This window comes from Macaca thibetana, chromosome 10, assembly GCF_024542745.1.
Source record: "Macaca thibetana thibetana isolate TM-01 chromosome 10, ASM2454274v1, whole genome shotgun sequence".
Lineage (NCBI taxonomy): Eukaryota > Metazoa > Chordata > Mammalia > Primates > Cercopithecidae > Macaca > Macaca thibetana.
In genome coordinates this window covers 94,467,665-94,479,246 of record NC_065587.1, presented here as the reverse complement: position 1 = coordinate 94,479,246, position 11,582 = coordinate 94,467,665, and the positions used below count along the sequence as shown (strand labels likewise).

At 31.7% G+C, this 11,582-nt stretch overlaps 1 long non-coding RNA gene across 2 annotated transcripts in view; it reads right to left on the bottom strand.

The window, feature by feature from the left end:
- LOC126964020 (uncharacterized) overlaps positions 1–11,582 on the bottom strand; it is a 58,385-nt gene continuing 46,803 nt past the window's right edge. For both annotated transcript variants that reach the window (XR_007729297.1, XR_007729300.1), the window contains one exon: positions 1–622. This is a non-coding gene — a long non-coding RNA (uncharacterized LOC126964020). The remainder of the gene's footprint in view (positions 623–11,582) is intronic.

Below are 11,582 nucleotides of genomic sequence, written 5' to 3'. Positions count from 1 at the left end.
ATATACTGTGGACAAACTCCTTACTGAACAAATCTAAAATGTGTGAGTGAAGACATACACTGAAGAAAAAGTGAAAACAGCAATTGTCATAAAACTAGACAGAGTACTTAAACAATTAAAGTTTACATCAGAGGAGAACAAAAGTTAAAATGGGGAGAACAAAATGTTCATTTATGGACTCATAAATCTACTGTAAAATAAGGGTGAAAAGTGGAAACACTGAAATTCAAATGTGTAAGTCTTCTTCCTCTCAATTTTTCTTTCTACATTTAGCAGAAAAACACAGCAGAAGAGTGAAATAGAGGACTCTCTGTAGAACAGAAGGCGTTGACCAATCTGTTGAAATGGGTGGAGGTCGCTGGAAATACCATACCATCTACAGACAGTAAAATAACTGTGTCTATAGACACAATTACTTAAATTGCCTTTGGTTTCTAAGTTTATTTTCTTTAGAGACATATGCAAATTTATAAACACATTGTTTTGAAGGATATAAACGTATCAGGACTAGCAATTGAGGAGTTCTTTGCTGGGTACAATTAATATTCAAAGTTCTCTGTGTCCAGGCAGCCTCAGCGTCACATGAGAGTTTGTTGGAAAAGTGGAATCACAGTTCTTCACCCTAGATGTACAAATAATGCATTTTAACAAGATTCCTGGGCGATTTGTACACAAATCACCATTTAAAAAGGGCTGATCTAGTACATATAGGTTGTTTGACAGATGAAGATGTTCTAAATGCTTTTTATAGTTGCATTTGCAGTGACAGAAGGAAAAAGCTACCGAATGCAGAATAAGTGCAAATAAAACCTATCTTAGCATTTTATCCTCAAAATTCCTGCCATTTTACCTGGAAAAAGTAAGATTCTTATTACAAAGTGAATCACAAAAATTATGTTGTTTCTCTGGAACTTGAAACTCAATATGAAATCATTTGAGGTTCCATTCAAAATTCTAAAACATATGAAACGTAGGATATGTTGCATTATCTAAGAAGTTTCATTAAAATTTGCATAGGCCTAAGTAAAGAAGAGGTTATGGTTTTATGATACATCTAATATAAAATTTTTCTATAAAAGATATTTTAGTAGCTCCTGAAAAAGCAATCTGATCAAGATAGGACACTGAATTAATTACATCTTTATAGTGAATACTAAGAAATCTCCTGTTCTTTCTTCTCTACATTAAGGTATTGTGTATTTGCCATTGACGAAGAAATAGTGAAGTAGCTCAGAGCTCATGTATGTACCATATTTTGTATCTTTATATAGCGAGTATCTAAGAATTCATGTGCATGTAATTTAGAAAGAAATCATATAAAAATAGGGGACAGTCTTGAAAGTGTCAGAATTTTACTCTTACTAAAATATTTTGCATCAAATTATCTGTTAGGAAGGCACCATTTTTTTCCCAAAAAAAATACATCTTGAAATAAAAGTCTAGAAATTTAAAAAATCATATAAAACCAAGAGATCAATATCAAAATATTTGATGTTTATGGAATATATTCCTTTTTGTGAGGGGGCAAATTGTATTAACATTGCATTTTGAAATAAATTAACAGAATAAACATACATAAAGAAAATAAAGCATTAAAGGAAATATGGAGAAAAGCAAAAATGGCTATTTGGGAAACAGATTACTACTATTATTTTATTTATACTTCTCTACTTTTGATAGTCTTTTCAATAAATAAAATACATATAGTACTTGTTAATGAGAAAAATACTTTTAAAATAATAATAGCTGCATTGGTTCTTGATGAAAGCTTATCATCTTAAAGCTATATTAACATTGGAAACCTCAATATATCTGATAAAAATATAAGTATATGCTAATTTTGTGATGTATTATTTCTTTCCTTCTCCTATTAAAAATAATTAACATTGATAAATACAATTAAAGAACATATTCTATAAAATGATTCAAACATCCATAAGGGACACATTTTACATGAGTTGTTTAATCTTTTGATGAAAATAGATGTATTATTTAAGGTGAAACATTGAGATAATGTTCCAGTAAGTATGTTTATACAAGATTATTTTATCTTTTTTGTGTAGTTTTTTTTCTAATTGTATTAGAATTCAAATTTTAGTGGAAATTTGAATACATTGCTATTTAACTGATAATTGATATTATATGAAATATCAATCACATTATAAAATACTTTTATTTATAGGAGCATATTTGATTAAACAAAAGATATCTATTTGTTCTTTATAGTTTTAAAAAAACAATGAAATAATTGGATTTGGGAATATTAATAAGATAATTCAACTTATACTAAATTATATCAAAATGCTCTCTCCCATTTTTAAGTGGTTTAAAACCTCTCAAACTTACAATTTGGGGACTATTTCTTTCTATTATTGATATAGTGATGTTATCTTCTACCATGCCTATGAAGAAATGCGAGCTTATTTACCTAAAAATTAATATAATTCTTCACAAAATGTCTGTGCTATTACACCACTTGTACTTTTATTTTTCTCAAATCTCACCATTGACAATGTTAAGCATTAATTACAACTGAATTTAGCTATCATAAATGGCAATCGCATCCATTGGAAATCACGATTTTCTTCTGATACATTTTTATTTATGAATTTTATTTCCTGAATGTAACTGATTATATTATTTAAACACACAGTATTAATTTAATATCCTAACAATTACTCTACATTATTTTTAAATGCATAAAATGTAGTTTTATAATACTCATCACTAAAGTGTATTTTAAGATAAAAATGGGAAATGGATCACAATAAAGAGCTTTAAATAATTTTATTTAAGCAATATTATGTTTGTGGTTGCTATGTTAAAATGTCATTTTAAAATGGCCACAGAGCAGCGTTAAAATAATATGTCAGAATGTTGATTTTAAGTAGTCTTATAAGTTTGCAAAGTGAAGGATTTTATGTAGAACTAACCTAACCAGGAAGCAAAAGTTTAACTGAAATTTATACATAGGTATAATCAGATATAGTCATTTCTAAGTGACATATAAATTTTGACATCTACAATATGTATTCTACACATTTTATTGACATATACAATATGTAATCTACAAAGGAACAATTAGCAATATGTATACTGATCAACTGCAACAAAAAGCCACAAAGCACTAACCTAGAGGATATTTCTTTTTCCACCTAAATAGGAATTATTAATTAATGAAAGATTTCATGTATTGTTTCATAAGTTATATTCTTTTATTTAAATAATTTAAAATTATACTTACAACAGAGCATTTATGCTTATTGTAGTAATAATTTACACAAATGATTATACACAATAATATCTTCAACCATTATTCAAAAATGGTAATTGTGACATTGTTAATTTTTTCCACAATTTTGCTTTCATTCATTGCAGGCAAGAATTTTCTTAGTCAATGACTAGTGATAAATGGTAAAAATCAACTTTATTACAAGCAAATGTTTATTTTATCACATAGATATTTAAATTAGTAAATCGCACAAGTTCTTTAATGAAAAGTGTTAACTTTATTGAGAAAAATTTAATTGCAGAATGCTTACTACTGTGAATAAGTTTTGCATATGTGTCTATCTACCTGTCTTTTATTGCATCATTAGTTTTAATTGCTTTAATCATATCAAGTTAAATCCATTTGCATATTATCATTGTATAGAGATATATATTTTAGCAAGCAAGTACTTTGAATCACAGACATCTGTAATATACAGTCTGCGGGTGATTCTGAAATAGATTTACATATTTATATAGGGAGCCATATTGGGATCACTGGGATAGTTTCCTGAAATAGAAGAACTAATTTCTGTGAGGATATTAAGAAGACAGCTGTCGTGTAATGCTCCCCAAGTAGTTTAAGGTACATAAACAATATTCTGTAATGAACACTCAGATTAGCATATCAGATGAAAGAGTGGAAATTCATCCTGAATAACTTTTAAAGGAAAGACATTTTGAAAAAATTAAACAAAGTTTTTTCCTCCTTGTTCCATACTATTATGTTGTTTCAATCTAAAGCTTGAAGGTAATCTGCCAGTACAAGTACCTTCTTAAATGTTGTTGAATCCAATTAAAGTTTTCCAGTGAATTTAGAATAAATGTGAGACCACATTATGATAGTAGATGAATAAGAGAATAAGTAAGAAAAGAATGGCACTAATCTTTTAGTAAAAGTGACCCTCCAGGCAAAAAATAAATAAGTGAAAAAAATCTAAAGGTTTAGGTAGCTGACTATGAGTTTGCTTCATTTACCCTTCTTTTTAAATACAATAAAATTCCAGATATAATTAGTAAAGTGTGTATAATAGCATATATATGTTTTGATGCAAGCCGTAAGAAGAACTTTGGGATCATTGGCCATTGAGAAGTGTGATGGAAATTCACTATCACTGATAAAGGATATCCAGGAGCAAACATCAGATGCTAAGGCAATTAGGCAGCAAGACTAGAAGCAGAACAACAGCCGACAGCTAGGCAGTGTGTACACCATACATACAATTTCAGCAAAGGGAGGAAGAGAAGGCTGAAATTCAGTTCTCCCTCCTTTTATCAATCATTATACCCAAACCACAACTGTTTCAATGTAAAAGAGTGATGATTCATTAATTTATTTTCTCAAAAGGCATACATGAATGTATGCAAAGGAGCCTGCAGAGGCAAAGCACAGAAGAAGCATTTTTATTCCAGTTTCACAATAAGCTAAATCACTGCCTAGAAGTTCTTCCTAGAAGCAGAAATGCCTGTGAGTACTGTAAATCCTCCAACTTAAAATATGGCAGAATTATTCTAACAGAAATTAAACATGTACTAAGAGAAACCAAGGAGAATCTGTGTCATTGTGCATGGTCCCATGCTTTGCATGGGTTGACCTCTCTAACTCTAACTACAGCGGTTCCATCAAAACCAAACATATCACACTAGAACTTTGAATTCCAAAAAGACATAGAAAAACTCACTTCAAAAATATTGCTCCACAATTGAAATACTATAATGTGAGGCAAACAAGAGAGAGCCAAATAAAAGTTAAATACTTAGTTCTTCTTTATAAGTAATCACTCAGAATATACCTAAATAATCAAGTGCATTTACGTACTTCTTTTTTACTACAATAAAAATGGAATCTAATGATAACAATTGTTTTATTGTTTTTAAATTACTGATTTGGCATCGTATAAATCTACCTTATTAGTACTTTAAAGTTCACTATCAAGAAAAATAAGTTCACTATCTTGTAATGAAATTCTGTGTATAAAAATGACAGCTGATCATCATTAAAATTACAGCCACCAAGGCCCAAAAAGTTGTAAGGAACATGTTTCGCTGCTGGAAGTTTCCATTCCCAGGACTCTCCAAGCAGAGCAGATGCCAGATGCTCCCATGGCAACAAAACTGAATGCCCTTTGTGGTCACAAATTTTTGATGTGATATTCAGTGAAGGAAAGTTACTTTTTCTTTCTTTTTCTACAATAAATAGAACCAGAAACAGTCATAGAAATAGGAGCTGACTTAACTATTTGCATTATTGAAATATTAAATTCCTAAAATTGCAGACAGTTTAAAGAAGATTAGAGCGTATTTGAAAGCAAACTTTCACATTATAATACAATTTAATTTGGTATATATATAGTGGCAGGATTTTTTTTTTTTTTTAAACCAGAGTATTGCTCTGTTACCCAGGCTGGAGTACAGTGGCACGATCTCAGCTCACTGCAACCTCTGCCTCCTGAGTTCAAGCTATTTTCCTGCCTCGGCTTCCTGAGTAGCTGGGACTACAGGCATGTGCCAGCACGCCCGGCTAATTTTTGTATTTTTAGTAGAGACGGGGTTTCACTGTATTAGCCAGGCTGGTCTTGAACTCCTGACCTCATGACCCACCCGCCTCGGCCTCCCAAAGTGCTGAGATTACAGGTGCCACCACACCCAGACAGGCAAATTGTTTTTTAAATTTACTTAGATATAGGTAACAAGAATTTAGAAGAAGAAACCTGAGGGAGCATATAGGTCAAATACAAGACCTAGATGAGAACACTGTCTGTGAAACGGATCAAGTCAATCCAAGAAGTGATAAGATTAGCCATTAATGTTGCTTTCATTGACAAAAATAATTATCCAATATTCATTGGTATTTGCCAGGGACTGGGGTGAGGGGAATTTGATGAGATGCTATTTAAAGGGTGTAACATTCTAGTTATGCAAGATAAATAAATCCTAGAAATCTACTGTACAACATGGAGCCTATAGATAATAATACTATATTGTGCTCTTAAAAATTTAAGAGGGTTGATCTCATTTTAAGTGTTGTTATCACAATAAAAAATGTAATTATAGTTTTTGGATATATATACATTTTATCTCACTTCATTTTAAAGGTATTTGCACACCAAGCATAATGTCCTTCCTTCAAGAATATAAAACATTAAATGTCAATTTAATTTATATAACATTCATATGTATAAAAGTATATTATGAATATATAAAACTATTTTAAAGGCCAGCTAAACTTCAGAACATATCATTGGTCAGATGCAATATTCTTAATATATTATATATCACATTCTTCGACTAGCTCATTCTGGTTTTGCTAAAGAGCATAACTTTATTTATATCTGTGCCTATAGAAAACTTAGCTTTTCTTTATAAGTAAAGAAAAACTGTCTTTTAAATTATTTCCATGCTAGTGACTGTGCCTACAGATTTTCATTAATATACATCCATCTAGATGAGAGAGTAGTTTATAAGGAAGTAATCAGTTTGTGCATAATTTAAAGACTTACTTAAGTTGAACCAGTGAAAATATATAATCTAATAATCTTTTTCAAATACAAAATGATCCTTAAAATAAGAACAAGAAAAATTGTGCACAACATTTTAGACTAGACTGGGAAAGAAATGACAGTCGTAGAACACCGTTTTCCAAAGGCATTCCCTGAAATGCATACAACCAGTTGTTAACAGAAGAGCAGAATAAAATGCCTCAATGTCAATAGTTATGTTTGATTCCCACATAAAAATCACAAGGATCATAGTGCATATTAGAATTTTAATACTTCTGATGAGCCCTACCATAAAAAGGCTGTTTGACTTTGCGAAATTCAGATATTTTAATGGGCTTGCTTAATTACTAATATCCTTAAGAACTGCGTTCTGTGGAGTAAAGTATAAACCTGAAACATGTTCATTTGTAAAAACACCTTTATCGAGATATAATTCATATGCCATACAACCATCCATTATTTAATCAATAATTTTTAGTATATTCAGAGTTGTACAACCATTGCCATGGTTTTAGAACATTTTCATCACCCTAAAAGACAACCTGTATCCATGAACATTTTCCATTCTCCTTTTCCCCAGCTCTACACAACCACTCTCTACTTTTATTCTCTAAGGATTTGCCTATTTAAGACAATATATATGGAATAATGTTTGCCTATTCAAGAACATACAAATGGAATCATCCAACATGTGGTTATTTATGTGTAGCTTCTTTCATTTAGCATAAAGTTTTCAAAGTTTATCCATGATTCTAGCACGTATCAATTATTCATTTCTTCTTCAGGTAGAATACTTTTCCATTTTATGGGAGTACTATATTTTATTTATGCATTCATCAGTTGATAGCATTTAGGCTGCTTTGACTTTTTGTTATGAATAATACTGCGATGAACATTCATGTATATGCTTTACATTTTATCATTTCCCTTAGCTGCATACCTAAGGGAATTGGTATGCAATTCCAGTGGAGTGCTATATTATATGGCAACTTTATGGTCATCTTTTTGAAGTACTGCCAGACTATTTTCTGAATGGCTGCATCATTTTATATTTCTAACAATATATGAGGGTTTTGATTTCTCTACATCCTAATGCATATTATCTATCCTTTAAATTATTTCCATGCTAGTGACTGTGCAGTGGATTTTTATGGTTCTTTTGATTTGAAGTTCCATAATGATATGATTTGATAATGATATTACTTCCATTATTTGAAGTATAATGATATTGAGAGTTTTTTATATGTTTATCAGCCAATTGTATAAACTTTTTTGAAGAAATCTCTTTACATCCTGCTCCACTTTTTAATTGGGTAATTATTAACTTTCCAATATTTGTATTGTGGTAAAATGTACATAACATAAAATTTACTCTCTTAACTATTTTTAAATGTCCAGTCCACTGTCATTAAATATATTCATACTATTAGGTAACCATTACTGATCACCTTCCATCTCCAAACTTTTTATCTTAGAAAATTGAAACTCTATATTCCTAAAGGTTATACCATTCTGCCTTAAATGTACATTAGCTTACCTTCAATAACACACAAAAAATCCGCTCCTTCAACAACTCCATTCCTGACCCTCCTGGTTGTGGATAACATAAAAGGACTTCTTTATACATTGTATTCCCCAAAACATAAACTAGTAATTCTCTTAAATGCCTTCTCTTTTAAATTATATAGAAACAAATTCTAGAGCAACAAACCAGAGTTAAAAATTACAATAGCTTTTAAGGCCAAACTTGTTGGCTCACACCTGTAACCCCAGAACTTTGGGAGGCAAAAGTAGGAGAACCACTTGCTCCCAGGAGCTCAAGACCAACCTGGGTAACACAATGAGACTCCGTGTCTATAAAATGAAAATAAAACAACACTAACTTTTAGACTAATAACTGTTTTCTTAAAATGTATTAGTTTCTTAAATAATGTAGAGAATAAAAATGTACAGTTACAAGCCCTTGTTATAATATTACTAACATTTATAATTGTCCATATATTTACTTTTACTGAGATTTACATTTCTTCATGTGGATTTGAGTTACTGTCTAGTTTCTTCTCATTTTACCTGCAGAATTTCCCAGAGCATATTTTTCAGGTCAGCTATAGTGGAACAAACTCCTTTAATTAACTGAAAATGTCGTAATTTCTCACTTTTGTAAGACTTTTTTTTTTTTTTTTTAGACGGAGTCTCACTCTGTCGCCCAGGCTGGAGTGCTCACTGCAAGCTCCGCCTCCCAGGTTCACACCATTCTCCTACCTCAGCCCCCCGAGTAGCTGGGACTACATGCCCAGCTAATTTTTTGTATTTTTGGTAGAGACGGGTTAGCCAGGATGGTCTCGATCTCCTGACCTCGTGATCTGCCCACCTCAGCCTCCCAAAGTGCTGGGATTACAGGAGTGAGCCATCGTGCCCGGTCAAGACTTTTTTTTGGATATCAAATTTGGTTGACTGTTTTTTTTTTCCTTGTATTTTGAAGATGTTGGCCCACTGCCTTCTATCCTCCAAAGTTTTTGATGAGAAATCTACTGATAATCTTATTGAAGATCTCTTGTATGTGACAAGTTGTTTCTCTCTTACTGCCTTCAAGATTCTCTCATTGTCTTTGTCTTTCAAATGTATTACAATGTGTCAAGCTGTGGGTCTCTTTGAGTTCATCTTATTTGAAGTTTGTGAAGCATCTTGGATGTTTATATTTATCTTTCATAAAATTTGGAAAATTTCAGTCATTATTTCTTCAGATAGTCTATCTGCCTCTTTCTCTCTTCTCATTCTGGGACTACCTGCATGTGTACTTATTCCTCTTGATGATGTCCCACATGTCCCTTAGGCTTTGTTTACTTCTTCAGTATTCTCTTTTCTTGTTGTTCTTCTATCTCAATAATTTTTATTGTAAAATCTTTCATTTTGCTGATTCTGTCCTATGCCTGCTTGGATCTGTCTTTGGATCCCTCTTTTCAATTAAGAAAAAAAATTTAATTATTGTAACATTCAGCTCCAGAATTTTTTTCAATTATTTTCAGCTTTTTCAAATCTCTTTATTGATAGTTTCATTTTGTCCATGCATCATTTTGTCTTTTTCTACATCTTTCTTTAGTTCTATGAATATCTCTTAACAGTTATTTTAAAGTTTTTATATGGTAAATTAGCCTGCAGGACATTTTCAGAAACAGTTTATGTTGATTGATTGTTTTTCTTTCAATGGTCATAATTTTCTGTCTTGTATTTTTTTAATTATTTTATTTTGGATTTTTATCTATGTATTTATTTAGACACTGGGTTATGAGACTGGCTAATTTTTGTGTTTTTGGTAAAGACGAGGTTTTGCCATGTTTGCCCAGGCTGGTTTCGAACTCCCGGGCTCAAGTGATCTTCCCACCTCAGCCTCCCAAAGTGCTAGAATTACAGGCATGAGCCAGCACGCCTGGCTCTCTCTTGTAAGTCTTGTAATTTTTTTGTTGAGAACTGACATTTGAATCTAATAATGTGGTAACTCTTAAATCTATCTTTCTCTTTCCCCAGAGATTGTTGCTTTCTCTTATTATCTTCATTGTTTTTATTTCTTGATTGTTGTAGGATCTGTCAAATATCAGCCTGTGGTATAAATTTATGCTTCTCAGTTTTTTCTGGGTTCATACCTTTCCTTGAGCATATGTAGTCACATTCTAATTTCCTTCGTATATTCCATTCCTTTTGAATGTCCTAGTCTTTAACATCTGTCTCTGCACCCCCCACAAAAGAGAGAGAGAGAGAGAGAGAGAGAGAGAGAAAAAATGAAGGAAACAAAAATGATGCTGGTTCTTTAAATCCTCAAGAAGTCACTTCAGCCTGGAGGGGGAGAAACTGTAACAGTGATAAAAGGGGCAATAACAACGGCTGCCTACCTTCCTGTACCTCTGTGAGATACATACAGCAGCAGTCAAAGATCAGCGCACAGGACCTCAAGATTTGGAGGAGGGAGACAGAATCTTTTTGGTCATCCTGGCTCCTGTAAGTTGTGTGCAGGTTTCTCCAGGAACAAGTGCACAGCTGCCTGTCACAGGGCTGGGGAACTAATACTGTGCGAAGAGCTTAAATTGACCAAAATTGCATTCTTTTGAAGTTGCAAGTCTTTAATAAATTCCAGAACTCCAAAATAGTTACATCAGACAGAATGATTTTGTCCACGCTATTGTGTAGGTGGGAAGACCGATTCCTCATGCTTCCTACTCTGCTATTTTCCCAGATTCCCCCTGAGGCATTTTATAACATAAAATTTCAGAACACATGAAGATGATGACTATTGCAAAGGTATAGAGGTTATCTTTGGTAGCAGAAACCTATGAGGATACTGTATTAATTCACAAATGTAATATTATTCAATTGAGTCATATAAAATATTCAATGGAAAACTTTAATCTATGTAATATTTGAAGACCAATTTAGTTACTAAACCATTAAGGTATGAAATAGTATCATAACATCTAGAAAAACTGAGAAAATAAGAAAATTACAATTAATAAGAGTTTGGTAAAAAAGAGTTATAGTCTAAATATATGATAGCAACTTATATATCCAAGAATAACTAAATATCAAAAAGAATATTAAATTAATGATAGAAAAAATAGAAATACTCTTTACAATGAAATTCTAAAACCTAAGTGTCATAACACTATAGAACTGTAATGTGAAAAGTGAGCTTTGACTAACCAAAAGCTACACAATAACACCGGTGTGGGGAAAAGGATTTAAACCATCTCCAAATTTTGCTGTTGTCAAACAATGGAATGCAAAATTTAAAGATGATTTTAAAGTTGGTAATGCAATTAT